An 11,539-nucleotide genomic window follows, 5' to 3' on the forward strand; every position below is an offset into this window, starting at 1 on the left:
TTTCCCAGGACATTCTCTTCAGTGTCTCTTCCCAATCACATTCCTAATAAATTCACACAGATTAGCTAATGCTTGTGGTTATAAGAAACAGATTTTGCCTGTGCACCCCAGGAAAAGACTTCAGGTTCTCATGTAGGATCCCTGAGCAGAAAAAGAAAATAATTATCCCCTTGGGGTCTGAGGGGAGCTGATGCTTTGGCTCCAGCCATCATCCCCACAAACCCAAGAAGCCCACATATAACCCACTCCTGGAATCCTGGCACCCACTCCTCATAGTGGCTTCTCCCCCCCCACCCATGCTCCAGCTGTTGCTACACCAAAGAGCTGAGGCTGCAGGTTCCTTCTTGGTTCTGAAAAAGGATGTGCTAGTTTGCTTTAATTTTTTTTTATTTTAATTTTTACCAGGGCATGACCAATATCCAACCAGTCAATGCAATACTCTCCTTTGAATTCAATCAGGGAACCTTTTTCACTCTTTGTAAAAGCATAGTAGAGCATAAACATAGTTTTGCACTTAGTTTATAAATACCTTGTTAGTTTTGTTATCTTTTTACCTTCTGTGATTACATCAGTTGGGGAGTTGGGGGAGGCAGCCAAAAAGAAATTGATTAACTGATCAGGAAGTGATTTGACTAATTCCCTTCTCTTCTTGCATTTTTCCAAAGCTTCTTTAGTATTTTGCTTCCCCTCAGATAAATGTAAAAACAATTTTTAACACTCATTTTTCAAACTTTGAGTTCCAAATTCTCCCCCTTCCTTCCTTTTGCCTCAGATCCATCCCACTGAAAAGGTAAACAATCTGATATGGGTTATACATGTGTAGTCATGTGAAACATTTCCATAACAGTCATGTTGTGAAAATATAGACAAAAAAAACTGTCAGGAAGAAAAGAGGAAAACCTCTCTTTGAATTTTAATGAAATCTATTTGCCTGAAGGAAAAAAAAAATAACCAACTCACTGAAAATTCTATAGTCTCTTTTCTACATAGAACTCTTGAATTTATTCGTGGAAAAAAAAAGAGAGGGTGGTATCTGAGATAATTTAGAGTGCTCTAAATGGATTAACTGTTTGCTCCAAAAATAATGAAAATTTAATTATCATATCAAGAAAGAGACCAAATCAATTCCTTTCTTTCTCTTCTTCTTTCCTTTATTAGATCATAAGCTTCTTGAAGGCAGTCTCTTGTTTCTTTTTGTTTCCCTAGTACTTAATGCTGGCACAAAATAGATATTATTAATAAATATTAATCATTAGCTTGAGTTCTCCCTCTCTTCCTTTCTTCCCTCTGCCATCAAGAGAACCTACAAAAGTCAGATCCAATAAAATACAAATCATCCCACTCCATGCTTCCTTCCACAGAGCACATACCCCAATAAGCAAATAACCTTGATCCTGCATGACAACTGCCACTCCCCAGCTCACAACATACCTTATTGTTCACTATTTTTCTTCAGACACTTGATACAATTAAACAAATGTCCCCCCTTGGGAGGAGGCAGGTTGTGTGCCCATGAAAATTTAAAAAGAAATGAACCAAACAAAACAAAAACTCCCTTGATTGTGTGAAGTGTGCTTTTTTCTCACACACATACACTTTCACTACAGCAGATACAATGTGTTATTTAAATGAAGCAGCATAATCATGGATTTCAAGTCTGAGGCTCATTATCCAGCACTGGAACTAGCAATTTGGGGACCTGGAGCCAAGGGTATAACACACACCTGGGATTAGGACCATGAAATATGCCCTCAAACCAATGTTTTCAGTTTAATTCAATTGGGGGAAGTGAAAAAGAGAATGGATTCTGGAAAACAGTGTCTGTTCAGAGGAGAAATTATAGGATCCAGTGAAACTACCACAGAGGAAGATATATTACCACCCAGAGAAGATATAGGGAGCAGGACAGGGCTAGAGAAGAGATCACTTAAGGACTCAACCATGGAGGGGGTTAGGCATGCTAGCTGTGATCACTCCATTTTAACTAATTATTCTTATAACTAGAAGCTAAGCCTGGATGGCCCCTATATTACCAAAAAAGTACAAATGATCTCAGTACACCTTAAATTTCAGCACAAAGCTCCAGTCATCCAGTCTAGTTATAATCCTGCTAATTGTAGAGAGACAAATGAATAGTTGGTCTCCATTCATTCCCTCTGTAAACATTTATTAATTGTTATATATGCATGACTAGGCTGGGTACTAGAGAAGATAAGAAGATAATTAAAACTTATTTTTATCCCCAAAGGGCTTCCAATACTGTTCTGAGCTAGGAATTGTCTTTTAGTTACAGAACAACAACAAAAAAATCCTAGGAAGTTTTTCAGTAAATGTGTTTGTTTCCAACTTTGCTTCTTTAGCCATTAGAGCTACCTTAGAGCTACCAACTTTGGGAAGAGTATTTAATCAGTTTAGAAAATAGAAAAGTGGATTCAACCTCACATATCAAGCAACTAGTTACTTTGTGATTATTTGTATTTAAACAATAATTTCAACATATAAATGGCCATAACTCCATAGACCTCCCCACCCCACCCTCACCCTGCAAAATCAGCATTTTGTCCATTCTTTCACTCACATTTACTTTTCCTCATGTGATCATGGCTTAGTGTATATTCTATTCTTCTAGTTCACCCTCTTTTTGCTTTGATCTTTCCAGATTGCTTTTTATTCTTCAGATTTGTTAGTCTTACTTTTTGTATTTAGCCTCCCATTATTTTAATGTGTCACAATTTACTTAATCCTTTCTCTATTGTGGGACATAAAAATTGCTTCCAGTTTCTTGTATCTTTAAATTCTGCAATGAAAATCTGTGGATAAGACCCCCAGCCCCCACACACACACTAGGACATATTCCTAACATCTGAATTATTTAGAATCTTTTTAGAAAGCAATCTTTCAGATTAGAGTAAAAGTGGCAAAAAGTTATCCCTTTTAATTCAACTGATATTCTATAACTTATATCTGATCAAGATAGCATAAAAGTGATCTTGCCTAGGGAAAGAGAAATGATTTATACCTTGAGTCACTTGTTTAGGGAAAAATCTCTGCCTGCTTCAGAAAATATGTGTAGTATTTGACTTAATTTTCTGCAGCCAAGTCCCATTTTTCAGTATGAGAAACCATACTGCTTCTCCAGCCTTAAACAGTATGAAGGTAAATAAAAGGAACACCCTCCCCAAAGCAGGATGAATTCATTCCCCTGGTAGAGGACCATGGAGCAGAACCAATCCAAGAAAAAGGCCAACATGACAGATCCTCCTCATCTAACCAGGCCCAACTATAGTGAAGATCTGGTAAGACTTAGTGAACAGACAGAGGAAGGCAAACTGAAATTCTCTCATCAAAGCAATATTTTACCCAGTTGAATGGGAGTAGCTGGTCTCATGCCTCCTTGTAGCATTCTTTAGTAACTGCTATATCCCTATATACCTGGCAACTAGGTAACTCAGTGAAATAGAGCACTGAATCTGAGGTGGGTAAAACCAGAGTTCAAATATGACCTCAGATACCTAATAGCTGTGTAAGTCACACCTGGGGAAGTCACTTAACTCCTGTCTACATAAAAATGGAGACAGACATGACAAAGAATGCCATCCATCCCAGAGACAGAACTGATGGTAACTGAACACAAACTGAAGTACACTTTTTTCCCTCTCACTTTATTTTTCTTGAGGCTTCCTCAAGATTATGTTTACTTTTTACAACAAGACTATTGTAGTAATATGGAAAGAAAGAAAGAAAGAAAGAAAGAAAGAAAGAAAGAGAATGAATGAAAGAAAACCCATTTTATTCTTTATTATTTATTATTTAACAACAATAATAATAATAATTCACTTCTTAGAGAGGATACTAAAAGATTGCTAAGCACTTTACATATATTATCTCATTTAATATTCAAAATAGCTCTGGGAAGCAGCTACTATTGTCAACCCAACATGAGGAAACTAAATAAATCAATGATTTGCTGAGGGTAAATCAACTTACTCAATGTCTGAGATGGGATTCAAACTCAGTCTTTTTGACTAAATCCATACTCTATCCACTGTGCCATCTGGCTGCTAGTCCTCTTCCTTTTGGAGAGATTAAAAAAGTGGATTTTTAAAAGGATTTTTATATGTACTATATACAGCCTTTACTAAGAATATTTGATCTTCCCAAAAGCTCTTTGTTAGGAAATGTGAAGATTATTACTCCTCCCCATTTGCAGATGAGGAAACTAAAGTACATTTGCTTGGCCAAGATCTCCCAGGAAGTGGCAAAGGTGAACCTGGCATCCCAATTCTCAGACTAAAAACTCCACCCTTCTTTCACTACACCATAGTTAGAAGTTAACCTTTGTTTCTACTATCAAAATCTTCAGGATGTACCAAATTCCTCCCCATTGAAGGTTGTCAATCAAAAGTCATCAAACCACTTAGCAGTTCTACCATGGGAAGGAATTTTGCAACAAGAATGAATTGGACTTGATGGCTGATGAAACCCCGTTCAGCTCTGAAAGTCTAAGTCTCTGTGATCCCAGGCATTATTCAGAAGCCAGGTCAAATTACATCCTTCTAGAGAGCTTTTCTAGGCTCCCCTAGCCAGAAGTAACATCTCTTTCCTTTGAGGTTCTACAGCATTGAAGCTGCACCTCCCTTCAAGAACTTTCCATGTTCTACCTGGTACCCTCCTCATTTCAATGCATGTTTCATCCTGGCCACAGACACTGTTAAACTCAACTTTATTCTCCTGAATGTAATACAGTGCCTTGGTAGGGACTCCACAGACCTTCATTAAATTCAATTGAACTATTCTCTTATTTCACAAATGTGAATTAGACCATGGGATCCAGAAAGTAGGAAACTATCCCTCCTCTCTCAATCTCTTTCATGCTAAAGACAGTCTGAGAGCACAGTGAGTGTTCAACTTGAAATAAAAATTACAAAGATCTTTCCAAATCCAAATCAGGAAAATAAAACAAATGAACAAAAAAATATCCTTTAAAACATTGAACCAGTTTAACCAAAGGAGAGGAAATGTGGCTCTAGGGTGAGGTAGCCTGGAGCCAGAGAGCTCCCCAGTGAGTCTCCTCTCCCCCACCCCCAGCTCAGCAATTGCCGCCCACACATCCCATTCAGAACACAAATTTATATGGCATGTGGCCAGATTCCAGAGCTCTGGCCTCCACAGGCCTCCTGCATAGTTTGTCACCCCCAAGAAACCCACAATGCTCTGCCTAAGCCTGCTCCTTTTCTCCCAGATGGAGCTAAGTCCAACCTCACTAGGGAACTGTCCAGCAAAAAGGAAAAAAAAAGAAAGAAAGAAAGAAATAGCCATCTGCTTTTATCAGCAGACACCATAAGTTCAAGATAAGTCATTTGTTTTCTAACTTTCATCCTACCCATCCTTCTCTATAGAACTCTATCCAGGAGACAATGCCCAATTACTTCCCAATTGTTTAAAATCACTCCACACCTCACTAACTCCCCACTTCCAACCCAGGATAGAAGGAATACTCCGCTGAACTGAATCATGTATCTCTAGGTCCCATCATTTAGGATATCCAGAGATCACTTGGGTCATTTTTCACCATAATTGGACAGCAGTCAATTGGAAATGTGCACGGCCATATTCTAGTTAGGAACTAAGGCAAGAAAATGGGGAGAGGGGACCATGTATAAGGTTGTAAAATGTCTACTACTAAGTGCATGAATATAGCCATATCTCCTTGTCTGTGGATGGTTTGAGAAGAATGGAAATTGCATTAGCCCAGTGATATTTCATGTTTCATTTCCTACCTTTCTACTGGATGTGTGGTTTCCAGCTCAAGAGATGCCCAGTCTAAACAGGAGATGAGACTTGAATCAAGTGGCAAAATCTATCTTAACTAGTCCAATCTGTCTTTCATTTTTTGCCAGCCCCTAGCTGCCAACGGGGGGATCAGAGAGAAAGGCAGAAAGAGACTAGGCAGAACAAGAGGGTGGAGAGACCCTGGATATAGAGAGGGAAGAGAATAAGAAGGGGGAAGAGGAAGGGGAGAGAGTTGAGGAAAAGGAAAAGATAAAGAGGGCAGTTTAAAAAGGGAGGAAAAGTTGGGGAGGAAAAGAAGGGAAAGTAGAAGGGTGGAAAGTAATAAGCAAAGAAAGTACTGTTCAGATTGATTGAACCTGACTGAAAAAAGGCATTAGAATTGGGTAACCCCCCCCCCAGTACCATAGCTTTAGCAGAGTTCTCCAGCAATCTCTCCCACCCCTCTTCAACTCCGAACCCCTCCCTATTATTCCACCCCCAGCCTCTAATTCTTTTTCTGAACTAGAATAAGGCTCACACCCCAGGCAAAGAAGCCAGGATAGCTTGGAGAGCAGTTGTAATAAACCTAAGCCCCTCTGCCAAGAGAAATTCCCAACCACATCCAGCTCTCAATGGGCCCCGAGCCACAAACACCCACGAACCCACAAGCGGTTGGCTCTGGGGGCCGTCCCCACCCAGAACATTGCTTTCCAGAAAAGCAACATTTGGGAGCAGCATCTGGAGAGAAAAGGGGGTGTGTGTCTGTGTCCGTGTCTCTCTCTCTCTCTCTCTCTCTCTCTCTCTCTCTCTCTCTCTCTCTCTCTCTCTCTCTCTGTGTGTGTGTGTGTGTGTGTGTGTGTGTGTGTGTGTGTGTGTGTGTGTGTGTGTGTAAGTGATGGATATCCTGCCACTCTTTTGTGAGAAACAAACGAGTAGATTTAGAATAAATAAACTCTCTTCACTGGTGGCCAGAACTCAGGAACTTTGGAGAACAGTGAAGCAGAGCCCAGGTCCCCCCCTGCCAGATAGCTGCTCTGGGGTCCCCCTACCAGGCAGGCATGCCTGGGTCCCCCCCCTGCCAGATAGGTGCTCCAGGGTCCTCCTGCCAGATAGGTACAATGGGGACCCCTGCCGGGCAGGCTGTCCCAGGATCCCCCCTGACAGATAGGTACTCCGGGGTCCCCTACCGGGCAGGCACTTCGGGATCCCCCTTGCCAGGCAGGCGTCCTTGGGTCCTCTTGCCAGGCAGACCCTTTGGGGTCCTCCTTCCAGGCAGGCATCCCTGGATCCCCCCTTGCCAGATGGGTACTCCGGGGTTCCCCTGACCGGCAGGCACTCCGAGGTCCCCTTTGCCAAATGGGTACTCCGGGGGTCCCCCTGGCCGGCAGGCACTCCGAAGTCCCCCTTTGCCCGATGGGTACTCCGGGGTCCCCCTTCTAGGAAGGCATCCCTGGATCCCCCCTTGCCAGATGAGTACTCCGGGGTCCCCCTGGCCGGCAGGCATCCCGGGACCCCCCCCAACAGATAAGTACTCCGGGGCCCCCCGGCCGGCAGGCGCGGCTCGGAGTGGGCAGTAGAGGAAGGAGGCAGAGGGAGCCGGACCAGGCTTGGCACCTGGGGTCGGTGCATCCCCGGGACAAGCCGGAGCCGTGGGAGCGGGGCCGCTCGGGGCTGGGGGCCGGGGCGGGAGGGGGCCGGGGTCTGCACGCCCGCTACTCACCGCTCAGCCTGGCCGGTCCGGGGCGGCGGGCCGGACTCGGAGGGGCGGCGGGCTGCTGGCGCGCGGTCCGGGCCGGCGAGGGAGGCTGAGCCGAGGAGGAGGAGGGAGGGGAAGAGGAGGAAAGGCGGGCGAGGGGAGGGGGCGCGCCGAGCACCGGGCAGAGGGGGAGGGACCCAGCGCAGAAAAGTTTTGCAGCCTGCCGCCCGACTGGCTGGCCCGACCTGCTCCCCCACCCCCCGCGCTCCTTCCGCCGCCCCCTCCCCCTGCTCTGGGGCCGGGCAGTCCCCTGGCCCCTTGGGGCGTCCCCTCCCCCATCCGCCTGACCCGCCAGCTTGGCGGGGAGGTCTGGCGGCCCCCCTCCGGGACCTTTCGGTGCCAAGTGCCCCCACCCCGCCCCGGCTGGGGCAGCTGCACTGGCGCGCCGGCCCTCCCCGCGGGACTTGCTTTGGTTCTGAGTGTGAAGGAGGGAGAGCCCAGGGGTGGCCCCCGGAGAGGCATCCAGGGGCCCAGAATGCAATCACCCTCCTTGCCTCCACCTCCACCCGCCCCACCATGGGGTCCCTCAAGGCCCAGAAACCTTTCCTCTGCCTCCCCAGATAGGAGGGAATCCCCTGGGAGGTGACCCCACCACCCTGATCCCAGCCCTCCCCACCTCAATAGGCAGGAGCTGGCACCCAAGGAGACAGCTCCCAGCAGCCTGGGGCTGAGAAGCCTTCACTTTAAGTTCTAGACTCCCAGGGCTCTCCCTGTCAGTCCCCAGAGCTGTCAGATTTGTGTAAAAAACGCTGCACTCCGTCCTGGTCTGGATTAAGCAGGAAGGCCAAGCCAAGAACAAGAGTCTGACTGTGAACCCGAAGAGAAAATCACTTAAGAGGGCCAGAGAGGATGAGGCCATGGCTACCCGTGACTCACCTCCTTCCAAAACTGAACTGGGCTGGAGGGAGCTCACTCCCCCCTTCTGCCCCACCCCAGCCCACGCAGTGACCCTCCCCTACCTGTTTAACCAGGGCCTGAGAAAAGGCCAGGTGCCTGGCCACCTAGGCACGAGTCCTTTGGAGCTCCAGGCTCTGGTTCCTCTGGTGGTGAAAACGGAGCTGGTGTGAGAAAACTGGGGACTGGAGAACAGGGGGGAGAGTGAGCAAGCAGGGGCCTGTGGACTAGCTTCAGGAGGGATGAGGAATGTATAAAACTGCCACCTCCCACCTCATGAAACAATGTGCTCCAGGAGATGGGAGAGATGTCAAACCTAGGCCCCATGGGTGAGCTAGAAGGAAACGTATCTCGTCCAGGAGAACCTAGGTGACAGAGTGGATGAGAGTGCCTGCTCCTGAAGTCAGGAAAACCTTAGTTCAAATTCTGACCTCAGAAACTTACTGTGGAACTCTGGGCAAGTCAGCCTCAGTTTCCTTATCTGTACAATGAGTTAGAGAAGGAAAGACTAATTGTCCCAGGATCTTTGCCAAGAAAACCCCCAATGGGGTCATACAGAATCAGACACAGCTGAAAAAACATCTGGGTCACAATAATAACAACAAAAAGAGACCCTTAAATGTTAGACCATGGTTTTCCTCTCACTCCCTGGCTCCCTTGTCAGCTGTTCGTCCTTCCTCTCTTTCCTATCTCTTGAGGCCCACCTTGTCCTTCAAAACAAACAACAGCATAAAAAAAAAGAGTCCAATTACCTCCTAGCTAAGGTAAACATTCCTCAAAGGAAAGCTAACTCCAAGGTGGCATGATATAGGAAAGGGGAAAGTTGTCTGTGAATGATCCCACCACACAGAGGCCTGGAATTTCACTCAGAGAGACTGAATTCTAGAACCCTTTCCACATCAGGATTTCTTTTCTACAACCCTTTTCATATTCTGTGATTGGGCGGAGAAGATGGTAATGATGAGGATCCCAAATAGATGAATTACCATTCACAGAAGTTTTTGTTGTGGCAAATTATTTTCAAAGGGTCAAATAAAGAAAGGGAGAGAACAAAGAGCAATGGGCTTCAGGAATCAGATTTCTTGGGATACAAAGTCTTTTAATATCCTGGAGATTTAAACTTTTAGGAAAGAGGAGGATTTCGAAACAAGACTCACTTTGCATGCTATGATGATGATGATGATGCCTCATTACTAACCAACTTTGACAGATGAGTATGGTGGAAACAAGTTAAACTCAGAGACTGGATCCTAACATTTAGGATCATGGCTTGAGTAATAGATGAACTTAGAAAATCATTTCATCATTTTACAGATGAGGAAATTAGCTGAGGGAAGTTGCGATGTACATAGAATTACTGGGATAGTAAGTGTTAATGGGAAAGAGGGGTGCTGAACTGCAGTCTTCTGGCTTAAAATCAGAGAATAATCAGTTGGCTAGCTGAGTTCAAGGGTCTGCCTCCTCCATATATCACATGTGTGACCCTGGGCAAGTCATTTAACACTTAGTACTTTAGGTAATTTTCTAAGTCTAGAAATTGCAGAGAAGGTGCCAGCCTACATGGGTAAAGGAAGTTCTCTTGATGGATAAAATCATAGATCCAGCTCCTCTTTTTTTCCCCTACCTTATTGCATAACCACAAACAAATCCCTTCCCTTTCTGAAACTTCAGTTTCCTTATATTGTAAAATGATGGCAATAGGACCTTCACTGAGTTAAGTTGTACTTAGAAATTAAGTATTATATTACCTACAGTGTGGAGCAGTGAAAAAGATGCCCAAGTTAAAGCCACAGGTCCTTGTTTCAAATTTCAATCTTAATTCAAATCCCAGTTCTGGCATTTGTTTCCTTTATGACCTAGATTCAATAATTTAACCTCTTGAAGCCTCAGTATCCCCACTTGTAAAATCAGGGGACTCTTCCAGTTCTATTTCTAAGATCTCATGACTGTTTTGAGTCCTGTCTTAGTTTTATTTTCATTATACCATTATGATTCCCTCTGCCAGAGCTTGTACCTTAGAGGAAAGAATTTCTGACCCCATTCAAAGGCCATTGGAAAGATATGGGGGAGGGAGAGGAATTTGTTTCCTAAAGATGGAATCAAGAACTCAGTCCCTCCCATGGTTCAGATATCAGGTCATGTTTCAAAAGCAAAAGTTGAACCCCTGTCACTTTGTGAAAAAGCTTTAAAGAACCGGTATCCAGATGACTGTCCATCCAATAGGCTTTATTTGCCAGAGGTAGACCTGATGGAAAAAGAAGCATTTTGAGAATCAGGAGCCCTGGCTTTATTGCTTTAGTCTCTCAATAACTTTGGGGAAGTCAATTAATCTGAGTCCAGTTTCCTCTGGTGGTGGAGAAGAGATCTCAAAGTCTTCTACCATAAACCTTGGTTGTCTTCTATTCACAAATGCCGACAAACCCAGAATAATAGAGTATAAATACCTAAGGGACCATGTAGTCCAACCCCTATCATATTCAACAAGGGTTTAGTCTCTGCTTAAAGAATTCCAATGAGGGAGAGTCACTACTTAAGGAGACAGCACATTCCACTTTTGGAGCACTCTAAGGCTTAGGGAGTTTTTTTTTCCCAAAATTTGCTTTTTTTATAGCTTCTACCTCTACATTCTGAATTTTTCCTTCTGATTTTTTTCTTTTTTTTCCATGACTACATACAAAGCAGCATTTAAACCAGGTGTTACTGACACAAAGTGCTACATTCTTGTAAGGATGACTTTTTATAGGGAATGCTAAGAGTTTGAAGTGGAAAATTCAGTTTTAGATCGAACTAAATGGCTTCCAAGTTAGTTTCCAACCCTAAGTTTGTGATTTCATTTGGAGAAAATAATCATTTGGCAAGGATTAAACTGTGCTATGTGATCTCCTGGACTATACCTGTGAGAGAGGATATGTTGATCTCCCCTGTCTCATATTGAAGCAGAGCAATGAATGTTGACCCCTCCTCCTGTCTAGTCTATAAAGATTCCCTTCCTAAGCCTTTGGATTCCTCCAAAATGAGATGGCAATGAGAGTTCTCCCCACTGTATATTGATAACATTGAAAGTAAAGCTGTAAGAGATGGAAACCAGTCTTGTGATAACCTTCTAATTTAGTACAG

At 44.3% G+C, this 11,539-nt stretch overlaps 1 protein-coding gene across 4 annotated transcripts in view; it reads right to left on the reverse strand.

Moving 5' to 3' along the window:
* The window catches only part of FBLN2 (fibulin 2), a 220,854-nt gene extending 212,348 nt beyond the window's left edge, over positions 1 to 8,506 (reverse strand). For 2 of the 4 annotated variants that reach the window (XM_074198369.1, XM_074198366.1), the window contains exon 1: positions 7,493 to 7,529. The gene's annotated coding sequence lies outside the window, so the exon portion shown is untranslated. Of the gene's footprint in view, positions 1 to 5,780; positions 6,181 to 7,492; positions 7,530 to 8,487 lie in introns of those variants that run through there. The other 2 variants (XM_074198367.1, XM_074198368.1) reach the window with 2 other exon arrangements.
* Positions 8,507 to 11,539: the final 3,033 nt, after the last annotated feature.

This window comes from Macrotis lagotis, chromosome 8, assembly GCF_037893015.1.
Source record: "Macrotis lagotis isolate mMagLag1 chromosome 8, bilby.v1.9.chrom.fasta, whole genome shotgun sequence".
Taxonomy (NCBI): domain Eukaryota; kingdom Metazoa; phylum Chordata; class Mammalia; order Peramelemorphia; family Peramelidae; genus Macrotis; species Macrotis lagotis.